This window comes from Mustela lutreola, chromosome 15, assembly GCF_030435805.1.
Source record: "Mustela lutreola isolate mMusLut2 chromosome 15, mMusLut2.pri, whole genome shotgun sequence".
In the NCBI taxonomy this organism is placed as follows: Eukaryota; Metazoa; Chordata; class Mammalia; order Carnivora; family Mustelidae; genus Mustela; species Mustela lutreola.
The window spans coordinates 22899012-22911515 of record NC_081304.1 but is presented as its reverse complement, the minus strand read 5'-3'; the positions used below and the strand labels follow the sequence as shown (position 1 = coordinate 22911515).

The following is a 12504-nucleotide window of genomic DNA, read 5'->3' as shown; positions in this document are numbered from 1 at the left end:
AATTAAATCTCTTAAAAAATACAATATTATGATCACACCTTACAAAATTAACAATAATTCCTTGAGGGGTGTCTGGGTGGCTCAGTAGGTTACGCATCTGCCTTCAGCTCAGGTCATGATCCCAGGGTCCTGGGATCAAGTGCCACATCAGGCTCCCTGCTCGGGGGGAGTCTGTTTCTCCCTCTCCCTGCTACTCCCTTTCGCTGTTCCACTCTGTTTCTGTCAAATAAATAAAATCTTTTAAAAAATAATAATTCCTTAATATTGTCCAATACCCAGCCCATATTCACATTTCCCTGTCCCCCCAAAAATGTTTTACATTTGGTTTGTTCCATCAAAGATCTAAATCAGGTCCACACATTGCAATTGGCTATGTCTCTTAAGTCCCATTTAAATCTAGAATAACTTTTTCCCCCATGCCATTGAGTTGTTGAATTGCTGAAGTATTTTAAGTAAATTACAGACATCATGTCCCACCTTCTAGATTTCTCTGATTGCTTCCTTGTGGTGTTGTTTATCCTGTATTTCCTGCAAACTGGAAATTAGATCTACAGGCTTGATTAGATTTTGGTTGACTAGACTAGCAAAAACACCTCATGAAGAATCCTTCCCTCATATCACACTATGTCTGGTATCCTCAGTGTCTGAGTTCCAGCCTCAGTGATGGACCACTGACTAGCAGGTCTGCATTGGTGAGAGCAGATTTCTTTATTGAGAAGTTGCGTTTTCTTCCTTTAGGGCCAGCAAGTAATCTGTGGGATGATATTTTGTAATGACTGCGGTTTTGTTTATTTATTTTTATTTATTTTTAAAAAGTAAGCTCTGGGGGTGCCTGGGTGGCTCAGTGGGTTGAGCCTCTGCCTTCAGCTCAGGTCATGGTCTCAGGGTCCTGGGATCAAGCCCTGAATCGGGCTCTCTGCTCAGCAGGGAGCCTGCTTCCCCCTCTCTCTGCCTGCCTCTCTGCCTACTTGTGATCTCTCTCTGTGTCAAATAAATAAATAAAATCTTTTTTAAAAAAAGTAAGCTCTGTACCCAATATGGAGCTCAAATTCATGACCCCAAGATTAAGAGTTGCATGCTGTACCAATGGAGTCAGCCAGGCACATCATGAATGACTGTGTTTTTAATAAGTGAATGAAGTAGGTCAGTGTGGCTGAACAGTGGTAAGGACCGCAGGCAGGAACTCAAAGGGCTGAATGCCTTGATAAGAAATTCGGATTTTAGGGGTGCCTGGGTGGCTCAATCAGTTGGGTGACTGACTCTTGACTTCACCTCAGGTTGTGATCTTACGGTCTCGAGATCAAGCCCAGCATGGAGCTCTCTGTGCTAAGTGTGGAGTCGGTTTGAGATTTGCACTCTCCCTCTCCCCGACGTTCACACTTTCTCTAAATAAGTAAATAAAATCTTTTTTTAAAAAGATTTCATTTATGGGCGCCTGGGTGGCTCAGTGGGTTAAGCCGCTGCCTTCGGCTCAGGTCATGATCTCAGGGTCCTGGGATCGAGTCCCATGTTGGGCTCTCTGCTCAGCAGGGAGCCTGCTTCCCTCTCTCTCTCTCTCTCTGCCTGCCTCTCCATCTGCTTGTGATATCTCTCTGTCAAATAAATAAATAAAATCTTTTAAAAAAAAAAGATTTCATTTATTTATTTGTCAGAGAGAGAGAGTGAGAGAGTGAGCAGGGGCAGACAGAGTGGCAGGCAGAGGCAGAGGGAGAAGCAGGTTCCCTTCGCTGCTGAGCAAGGAGCCCGATGTGGGACTCGATCTCAGGATGCTGGGATCGTGACCTGAGCGGAAGGCAGCTGCTTAAACAACTCAGGCACCCATGCGTCCCTAAATAAATAAAATCTTTAAAAAATAAAACAAATTTGGATTTTATCCTATAGGTTGGGAAATTAAGGACATTTTTTTTTTTTTAATTTGACAGAGAGAGAGATCACAAGTAGGCAGAGAGGCAGGCAGAGAGACTGGGGGAAGAAGGCTCCCACTGAGCAGAGAGCCCGGACTCAGGGCTTGATCCCAGAACCTTGAGATCATGACCTGAGCCGTAGGGCGGAGGCTTCACCCACTGAGCCACCCAGGCATCCCAAGGACCACTTTTAAGCGAAAGAAATCATGTGGTCCGACTTGGCAAGGGGAAGGGTGCGGAAGCATGAAGGGAATAGAGAACTAGCATTTCCCAAATGTTCAGCTTGAACTCAACTCCATGCCCTGCATCTGGCATACTTGATTAAAGTGAAACCTTCACTGTGTTTAAAACAAAAATCCTTTTTTGCAGATGAGGAAAGCAGAGGCATCACTCTCTGTCACTCACCCACAGTTCCTGCAAGAGATGGTGAAGACCGGATGGGAGTCGGAGACCACAACCATGGTTATTTGAGGGAGAATGAGCGACTGGCCATGGGGCGGAGGGAAGGCTGAGGCTTCCCGCATATCATGGGTGGGATGCAGGAGGAGACAGAGCAGGTTGGAGGGGAAGATAATGAGCTCAGGCTTCCAGCTGCCCAGATGTCTCCAAGCTGCTCTCTTGAGAAATGGTGTTTATAACATGACAATGCCTATAATTTGGCTTCCGGCATGACTCGATAATTAGCTTAAGTTATCCTTCATTGGCATTTCATTCAAAGCAAGGACACTCTTCCATTCATTCTGATGAGACCTGTTTTCTGTGAGCGGTACAGTGGTGAGTGTGAGCCCAGAGCCATCCAGTCTCTCTCTTGGCTCAGCTGGGTCAGAGACTGAAGTTGGTGCATGGGCTGTCTTTTCTCTTGGCTAGTGCCCTCTGTCTCCGGAGCTTAGGGGTGTGGGCACCCCCCGGGATAGGGAGCTGTCTGAGGGTGATATTCTGGAACCTGAACATTCAGTGCCCAGCAGAAGCATAGCCCAGAGACTGGTTCCAAGAGCCACATGGAGGGTGTGGTGAGGAGGACGATGGTTAAGAGAAGTCAGCTGGGAGGCACCTGCTGACATTGGCCACAGAGATGTTTAGGACTGAAAGAGGGCCATGTTTCGGGAAAGTGTGATTTAAGAGGTGTTGACAAGGCTGGTTTTATGAGACTGGCTGGCTGATTCAGAGGAGGAGGGAGAGAGAGAGAGAAAGAATTAAGAAGGACCCTCACGTTTCTTTCTCAGGAGAGAGAGGCTATTAACCAAAGTAGGACAAGAGGAGGGGCGGGTCCAGGGACAAGCTGTCAGTTCAGTTTTGGTCTCGGTTCCCAGACACAAATAAAAGTGGGCATGGCCTGAGGAGCCAGGGGGAAGGCCTGGGACTGGAAAGTATCAGGACTAAGTCATGGGCGCCCGGGTCAGGGTAGAAACCACAGGCATAGCTATGCTCTTCCTGGGAGAGGTCAAGCTGGACCATGATTGAGGAGCTGCTGGCTTTAGTGATCCTGAGATGAACCAGCCAGGGGTCTGGAAAACTGATTCTGGCTTCTTAGGAAAAACAGAGGAATAGAAAGGATCACCTAGAGTTGGAGCCCTGGGGGCCAAGAAGGGAAAAGTACAGCCGTCTCTCAGCAGAAATGGGCCCCGGACACAGTCCCCCTGCCCCCAGGGCACTCTGGGCAAAGCCATCAAGAAGGAACCCCACCAGCCTCTGTTCTGGTCACTTGGATCCTCAGAGCAGATCACGAAGGCATCAGATGGGCGAGGCTTGGTTCCTGGGCCTGCATCTAGTGTCCAGGGCACAAAGACAGATGCTCAGAATTCCTTCCTTCTGTTCTTTCAGTAAATATTCATCAAACAGCAAGGGTGTGCCGGGCACAGTTCTAGTTCCTTGAGAACAGCAGCCAAATCCGAAAAAGGTCCTTGTCTTCATGGCACTTCCATCGGAGGGGAAACACTGACCACCACCAACAGATAGAAACATAGGAAAGAGACGGTCAAGGACAAAGGAAAAGGGTAAGGAAGGTTGGGGCGGGGCAGAAAGGGCACAGGTGGTGGGTGTAAGGAAGGGGGCCCATGAGAGCCTAACTGAGAAAGCAGGGGCATGCCCACGGCGCACGGGGGAACAACAAGGAAGCCAGTGTGGCCACAGAACAGAAACGAGGGGAACAGTGCAGATGAAGCCAGAGCGATTGGGGCAGCGGGCTCTGTAAGACTTACACGCCCCTGTTAGGAGCTGGGCTTCCCCCAGAGTATAGTGGGAGCTCTCTGGAGCTCAGGGGCCACGTGATCATCTTACAGCTTCATTGGACCACTCTGGCCACTGTGTAGGGAAGCGATGTCAGAGGGGAGAGGGGAGGCGGAGGAGCAATTAGGAGACCACCACAGTCACCCACGGGAGAGGACGATGGTGCAGATGGTGGGAAGTCATCAGACTCTGTGTGTGTCATGAAGGTGGAGCTGGCAGGATCTGCTGACAGAGCAGAGGCGGGAGCAAAATCAGAAATTCAGGTTTGGGGCCCGAACAGCTAGAAAGATCGAGCTGCGAGCACTGGAGATGGAGAAGGCCGTGGGTGAAGCAGTTGGTGCTGTTGGGGGGTGGGGAGATTAAGGTAGATAGAGAATTCTAGGGTAGATCACCCAGTGGGACGTTCCCCTGAAACAGGATGGGGGCACGGGACAGATGACAACCTCCAGAAAACACCTGTGACATATGGTGGGCAGATATGGGAGAGGTAGGTCAAGATAAAGAGACCCCCCCCCCCCAGAGGGAGGACAGGCAGGTCCCAAGAGAGGCTTAGCCCAGGCAAGCAGAGGCTTAAGCTCAAGGCGCTGAGGGTCAAGGAACAAAGAGAAGGATTCCAGAGACATTTCAACAGAAGTGGCCAGGCCAGTGGTGGAGAGTGGGAAGTCAGGCGTGACCGCAGGATTTTCAGTCCCAACTCCACCATCCAGCTTGAAGGCCTTCAGTGTCTGCTTCTGATTCCAGGCCTCAGTCATGCCAGTGAGCCCCAGGGCCTCACCCTGCCCCTGCCATGAGGGAGGTAAATTGTACCTGAAATGCTTCCACTCCCAGCACACACTCAAACCTGAACCCACACCCACATGGCTGCTTTCTCTGCTTTTGCGGAAGGCCACACTTGGGGAACACTGCTCACTGGAGGTAAGGGGCTCCCTCTCCTGTTCTCCATCTGAGCCCCCTAGACAGCAATGGCTTCATGTCCTGTTTCAGAGAAAAAACAAAAACAAAAACAAAAACAAAACAAAACATAGTGCTGGGTAAGAGAAGCCAAACACAAAAGAGTACGTATGGTAAGATTCCACTCTGAGGAAGTTCTAGAACCAGCAAAATGAATCCACCATGACCCACTGTGACAGAGATCACATCAGTGTTTGCCTGTGGCCAGAGAATATGAAGGACCTGGATAGGGAGGAACTTTCTGGGGAAATGGAAACGTTCTCTATCTTTATCAGCATGGTGGCTACTTTGCCAAAAGTCATCACTTACACAGTTAAGATGTGTGCATTTTATTACATGGGAATTATTCCATAAAAAGTTGATTTCAGGAAACAGAGCATGGTGGATGTTAGCTAAGCTTATGACGGTGATCATTTCACAATATCTACAGATGTCAAATCATGTTGTACACCTGAAAGTAATACAGTGTGAGCAATTATATCTTGATAAAACTGGGGACAAACCGAGAACTAAAAAATGTTCTACAGAGAGTAGAGGCTAACAAGCAGAAGTGTCTTATACAGGCATTCACCAGTCTCCTCCTTCACTTCCTCCCCCCAAGAATGGGGAAGCAGGGTGCCCTCTGGTCCACCCAAGCCTGTGGGAGACTGTCCCGGAAAACTGTGGGCCACACGTCCCTGACCTTGAATTCTCCTCCCCTGCTGTCATGTCTCCCGTCAGCTCACAGCCCAGCCCCTAGGAAGGTTGTCTAAATTCACACTATGCCCCCTTCTCATGCAAGCCACTGCCACCCCCTCCACCCCGCTGGGCCAGCTGCCCCACTCTGAGACACCTACACCGCACAGGCCCCTCTTACCATCCCTCCTCCCCCCTTTCCATGACCCCATTTTCTGTGGGGTCCTCCTCCATCTCTGGTCACTTTGCATGCTCTTTGCCTGGCTTCTCTCGCTCTGCCCCTTCTTAAATGCCTCTGGCCTTGGCCTTCTGCTCTCTGCACCTGCACAGCCTCCCACGGTGATCTCACGCACACCAGGGCTTCGGTTACCGTCTATTGCTGACAATGCTCAAAGATGTCTGTGATATTTTTTCAGAGTATCAAGGATATGGCAGAAGAGGTTGACAGAATATTACGCAGGCTTCCAAAGCACTTTATAGTCTCTAAAGTGACATATATATCCAACCTTCCTCTGGGACAGACGACCAGACCCCCAGTTCAAGAAGCCCCCATCTGATTTCTTCAACTCTCCCAATTCTGCTCCTCCTCCTCCCTTCCTCAGGAGCTCTGCTGTTTAAGACAGAAAGCTGGGAGTCACCCTCCCAGTCCCTGACTACCACCTGTCCCTCACCCCCTTCTCTCTACTTCACCCTCTACACATCCTGTTTCTCAGTCCCCACACTCCAGTACACAGTCTCTTCCTCACTCCCAGAGGTGGTCAACCGTTCATCCATTCACTCATTCATTCATTCATTCATTCATTCAGCAAATATTAACTGAGCACCCATTATGTGTCAGACGCTGATCCACGGGCTGGGGATACATCAGCAAACACAACACATAAAAATCACTGTTCCGTGGAGCTGACACTGCAGCACTTGTGATCATTTCAGAAGTCACTCCGTCTTCTGCCTTTACCCTCAGACCTCCGACTCGCTACCGCCATTGGACTTCGCAACACCTTCATGTGCTCGGCATCTTCCACGGGATCTCTTGCTCTGGGGAGGGGCCAGGTGAGGTGCCTTCTGCCTCACTGATCCCATCCGCCCTCATGTCCCCTTTCCGCCCACCACCACCTCCACTTTCCACTCCTCCTTCACTGAACACATTGCCCCCCCCCTCACCGAACGCAGCGGTGCTCTCATGCTAGCATGGACACCTGCTAGTCCTTGCCTTGCCTTAAGTGCTTCTCTCACCTGGTGACCCAGCAAACTCCTGGTCACCTTCAAGTCATAGCTCTGACCCTGTCTCTTCCAAAGAGCCTTGCCCGACTTCCCCGGGCAGACACTGGAGCTCCTTCTCCGGGGCTCTCTGCAGAGCAGTCCGGCCCCCGCACCTCCGATAACATGTCACACTGTATGGTGTAGTTTGCTGCCCACCAGCCAGCCCTTCCTCTCCACCTTGAATGCCTGCAGGGCTGCAACCTGTTTCAATCCTTTCTGCATCACGGAAGTCTGGCCCATTATCTCACACATCAGTTGCAGCCGTCAACAAATGCTGGCGGGTTAAATAAATGACAGTGAATTAGTGTCACAGATAGGGAGAGATTTGGGGAGAAGGGGATATAAGACCTGAACTAGCTCCAGAACAGTTCTCTTACTGATCATTTTGACCCACCCCACGGTTAAAAGCGGGGTTCAAGTCCTGCTTCTGCGCCTGCTGGCTGTGTGCTCTCTGAGCTCTAAGCTCATTCCCTTCCCTATAAAACAGGAACGAGAACAGAACCTACCTCAGTGGTGTTGCAAGGAGCACATTGGAAATTTGGCACAGTGCCTGGCACACCAGCTCCATCAAAAGCAAGCCGTCATTATCATCATACTCACCATAGGTGTCTATCCTTGTCTCCTGACCCTCCCGTCCCCCTAGCACATTCTCCACTAACCCCTCCCTTCTCGCCTTCCAATCCATGCTTAACCCACACCCCCCAGTGCCTGGAATTTTCCAGGCTGAGGTCACCAGGGACCTCCTCCTTGCAGAACCCTTTCCTCTCTGGACCTCTCAATGGCATGTGACCCTGGCATCACTTCCTCCTTCTTAAAAGTCCCTCTCCGAATTCCATGAACGCTCTAGCTTCTCTGGACAGCCTTCTGACCCTCTCACTCCGGGTCCCTCCAGCCCAGACTCTGCTGATACAGACAGAAACCATCCACTGCCTACTGAGCATCTCGTGTGTGCCACAAACACGCGATGCCAGGGGGTCCAAAGTGGCTCCTTACCAGCTCCACCCCCCGTCCTCACTCCTGGGGTCTATCAGCGAGTGGACAGAAAAGCCCCATCAACCAAATCCCCAAGCTGCCCCTCTGAGAGTTATTTCCCGGGTCTTGCCCTACTCAGCAGTCCCAGTCCTGGTCTTAAGATCCCACCTTCTTGACATCCTCAACCCCAGTGCTTCACTCATCCCCTCCGCTCTGCTGGAGTCAGACCATCTTCTCTCCGCAGGGCCCTTACAAGTCTGCTACCACTTGCTGTTCAAGTGTGCTCTTTGGATCAACAATACAACATCACCTGGGAGCTTGTTAAAAATGATGGATCTCAGACCTGCTGAATCAGAATCTGCATTTTAACAAGACCCCCCAGGGATTCCATGCATTTTAAAGGTTAAGGATTGCTATCCTAACCAATCTCCCACCCTCCAGCCTCCCCCCAACCCTAACCAACTCCAGACTTGACACGCCATGTTTGCACCTCTTAAAAGCCCTTAGTGACTCCCCACTGCCCTTGGGATTAAGTCCAAAGTCCTTAGCAAATATGCAAGGTCCCCTTAATCTAGCGTTTGCCTTAAGGCTATCCCTCTAACCCTCCCTACTGTTTTCCTGCCACACCTACCACCCTGTGGCTGGCACAAGACACAACTTCAGTACACACTTTGCTGGTTCTTACCTCTGTGCCTTTGAACATACACCCCGCCTGGAATGTTCTTCTGTCTTTTATCTGCCTGTACCCACTTGGTCCCAGCTGAGACCTTCTCTGACTCCCTAAACACAATTACTTCTTTCCTACCCATGTTAGCACTATTCTGAGCACCAGCACGGCTCTTTTATCCCTTAAGTTATTTCTCTATATGCCTGTCACTCCCACCATCCTTGGTGTTATCTGTGTCTCTCCTGTGGCCCATCCGTGAAGACTCAATGAAGTGTTTGCTAAAAGACTGAAGAATACAACGTTTTCAACTTCTATTATGACAGCAATTATAACAGGAGGAATGGAGATTAGACTTCAGGAGGAACTGGAGGAAAAGGGGAACATAGCAGGGCAAATATGCTATTCATCTGTCCTCTCTCAGCCTGGAAACTTCCCAGGAGCAAAGTCATCAACCACAAAATGTTAACTGCAATGAGATTTTCAAGATCCGGTCACCCAACCAAATGCCAGAGAGGACAAGTGCTTTGCCCAAGGTCACACAGCTGGCGAGGGGCAGGGCTGGGACTAGATTCCAGGTAGCTCTGAGAAAAGACCGAGTAGATGGCTACTTCATCCCACGAACCTCTTCCTTTCCTATCCATCTTAGCTCCCTAACAGAAGTTCCTTTACAACCTAATGTAATCAAAGGGACCACTTCACTCACAGCTCTTAAAGCATCCTTCGGGATCTTAGCTGGCTGGAGCTGCCAAAGCCCCCACGATTGGAAGAGGGCATCCAACTATCCCCATGTTCCAGATTGGCAAACTGAGGTAGCCAGACTGTGTGTCACACTGCCAGCTAATGGCAGAGGCGGGATTTGACACTAAGTACTGTGCTGTTCCCGTAGAAAGATTTGAAAAGCCAAAAATCCCACCAAGCAGAGTCACTATTTACAATAATCGTGACGGCTGGCCGCCTAATGCCTGGGGAATCCCCTAACTCCCACCAGTTCCCCTTTAAATCGAGCTTCTTTCCCTCTTGCACAGGATGTCTGACTTAGGAAAGAACCTGTACACCCGCCCTCGCACCCCAGGCAGGCCTGCTGGAGAGACCACCGCAGGGACATAACCTTTGACGGGGAAAACACCCTTCCCTATGCCCCACACTTGACAGTGTCACTGTTGACATCAGCCATAAGGTTGGAAGTAGCGATCACATTCTGAGATGGGGGTATTGAGGGTCGCGGAGTAGTAATTACTAACCGATGGTCAAAGCCAGTAAGTGGCTAGGCGGAGTCTTGAACCCACGTCTCTCTGGCCCCAGCCTTTCTCCTTCTATTCGGCCTCGCCAGGCTCTCCTACCCGGCAGGAAACCACCTGAAGCCTCTTACAGACTGGGTTACCTCGAGAAAGTAACTTAACCTCTCTGAACGCCCCAAGGTCAGAAGCTTTGCTTTCGGGAGGGAAAGCGAGACGCAAACCCAATGCAAACCCGCGGGCGCCGGCGCAGTTCCTTCCCGGAGCCCGGGGCTTTCTAATCCGGAGGGCGCGCCCCCAGCCCCCGGGACCCGCGAAACCAAGCGCCCGGCCGGCTAGCAGAAGCGAAACCTCAACACTCTTCAGCCTCCCCCGCTCGGTTCTGGGAACCAGAGAGCCAGGCTTCGTGGAAACGCGCGCGGCGGCAGCCGCCTCGGGCCCCGGGACCGCCCCGACCACAGCCCGCGGTCCCTGGCCGGGAGGTGCGGGGGCCGGCGCGGTCGGGCCCGAGCAGCAGCGCGACGCGCGCTTCCGCCCCGCTCGGCTCCGGCGGCGGCCGCGGCGGCCCCACAATCCCCTTCTGGCTCCGGGGACGGGCGGGGCGGGGCGGGGCGGGGCGGGCCGAGCGGGCGGAAATAATTTTCTGTTTGGTCCTCTCTGCCCCAGTCCCTTAGCCGCGGGACGCGCGAGTCGGGCGAGGATGCTGGAGGCGGGAAGCGGGAGCGGGAACGCGCTGCCCTGGCATGCAGAGAGGGGTGGGCGGAGAGCGAGAGAGCAGGGATTGAGTGCCTACTGTGTGCCTTAGCGCTTTCCAAAAGGATTTTCGTTAGATTTTCACTATGACACTTGCCAGAGGGAGTTAACGTCCCATATAGGAAGGACAAGCTGAGCCTGAGAGGTGAAGACAGTCGCTGAAAATTGCACAGCCCAGATCAGCGTGACACCCCCAAATCAGTGCACAGTTACTCCAAGGAGAGCAAGACGGACTTGAACCACTTGTTGGCTGAGTCCCGCTCTTGCTTTTTTTTTTGGGGGGGGGGGTGCATAAGCACATAGTAGGTTCTCAGGGAAATATTGGAAGACCGGGAATAAGCTTTACAGTTCAGCCCTCGGAGTGCCCGCCGCGAATCCAGCCCAACCCGCGCGGAACCGGGTTTCTCCAGACCTCAGAAGGGAGCGTTTGTGATGGGCGGACATCAACACAGGCATTTGACCAATGCGTGGTGGCGGAACCCGAGCCCTAGCGGAGGACAGAGTGGGTTCAAGTCCCTGCTCTGCCGTTTTCAAGGCTGTGTGACTTCGGGCAAGTCACTTCATCCGCCAGAACCTCACCTAATTTGTTTATAAAACGGAATATTAACACCCATCCCAAAGGGTTATGGGAAGGATTAAACGAAACAGTTCCTAATACACTTACTAAACGCACAAGTATCATCGCGCGTTCACCTCACAATCTTCGGGCGGTCACCCGCATGGGATGAGAACCGGAGACAAAGCCTCGGCCGCCCCACGTTGCCCACCCCTGGATGCAGGGACCGATGGGCCTTCGAGTGACCCTCATCTTGCGAAACCCGAAACTTCGGCCACTTCGGCCGCGGTCGGTCCCGAAAGCAAATATTCAAATATTCCGAAACTGGTGCATGGTTAGGGCTGACATTTTTTGCGTTTGATTTTCTTGAAGTTTTATTCTTGTCAGGAAAAATAATTCGTTAAAAACTCCTAAGTGACACTTCTCTTCTGTTTCTTAACTTTTCGTATGAGCGAAGTTCACAAAGCCGACCAAGATACCGGCACTTGGCAGTCCTCGCAAGGATCGCGGTCCTCTGGCCCGCTCCGACAAATCTCTAGCTCTCGGACCCCTCCCCCCGTCACGGAAGCCGCGGAGACAGGCCTCCTCCCCGCCGCGCCCGTTTAGACAGAGCTTCTACGTCCTGGCAGCCCTCCGGGATTCTCTGGTCCCTTGCAGGAGCGAGGGGAGGTGGAGGGCTGCAGTCCGGAGTTTAGCTTCCCCGACCTCCCCAAAGCCAGTGTCGCTGGGATTAGGGAGTAAATCCCTGACGCCAAAGACCAGGTCAAGGACAAGTTCTCCCCAGTCCAACTCCCCCCCACTCCTGGGCGGGGATTCACCCCCCTCCTTCCCGGATGAAAGGTACTAAATAGACGCGAAGGGAGGGGTGGCGGCGGGTCCCGGCCCCTTGATGTTCCGGTTGAACAGGTGCTGGTGAAAAGGAGGCGGTCCCGGCGGAAGAGTCGGCCAGGGGGGCAGCGCGCAGAAGGGGGGGGCAGCCTCCTCCCACCCTCAAGTCCCCCTGCCGGTCTTCCCCTCTCCTCTCCCTGGGCCCCTCCCCCGCAGGAAGCGTTCCCGGGCGCGAGGTCTTTGAAGTGTCGCAGAAGCCCTCAGGGCTGTCTTCTCCCCTCCGCCACCCCACCTCCCGCAGAGGGAGTGTGACCTTTGGTCCCTGAGGGCGTCCGCCCCCCTTCAGGAAGGAGGGGTCAGATTGCGTCCCCCTGGCCCACTCAGGTCTTGGGATAAAGCCATCGGGCTGACGCCCCTCACTTCTTCCCAGACCCAATTTCAGGGGCTTTAGTCCTTTCGGGGAGCTGTGTTTGA

General features: G+C 52.3%; 1 long non-coding RNA gene across 2 annotated transcripts; it reads right to left on the bottom strand.

Annotated features, from left to right (window-relative positions):
• Nucleotides 1-1624: 1624 nt before the first annotated feature.
• LOC131815760 (uncharacterized) lies at nt 1625-8464 on the bottom strand. 2 transcript variants are annotated; one of them, XR_009347840.1, is made up of 2 exons: nt 7526-8464; nt 1625-5105 (listed from the first exon to the last, which is right to left on the bottom strand). It is a non-coding gene; the product is annotated as an uncharacterized LOC131815760 (long non-coding RNA). The 2 variants fall into 2 exon arrangements; XR_009347841.1 differs by having other exon boundaries at nt 7620-8464.
• Between the last annotated feature and the right edge of the window lie 4040 nt (nt 8465-12504).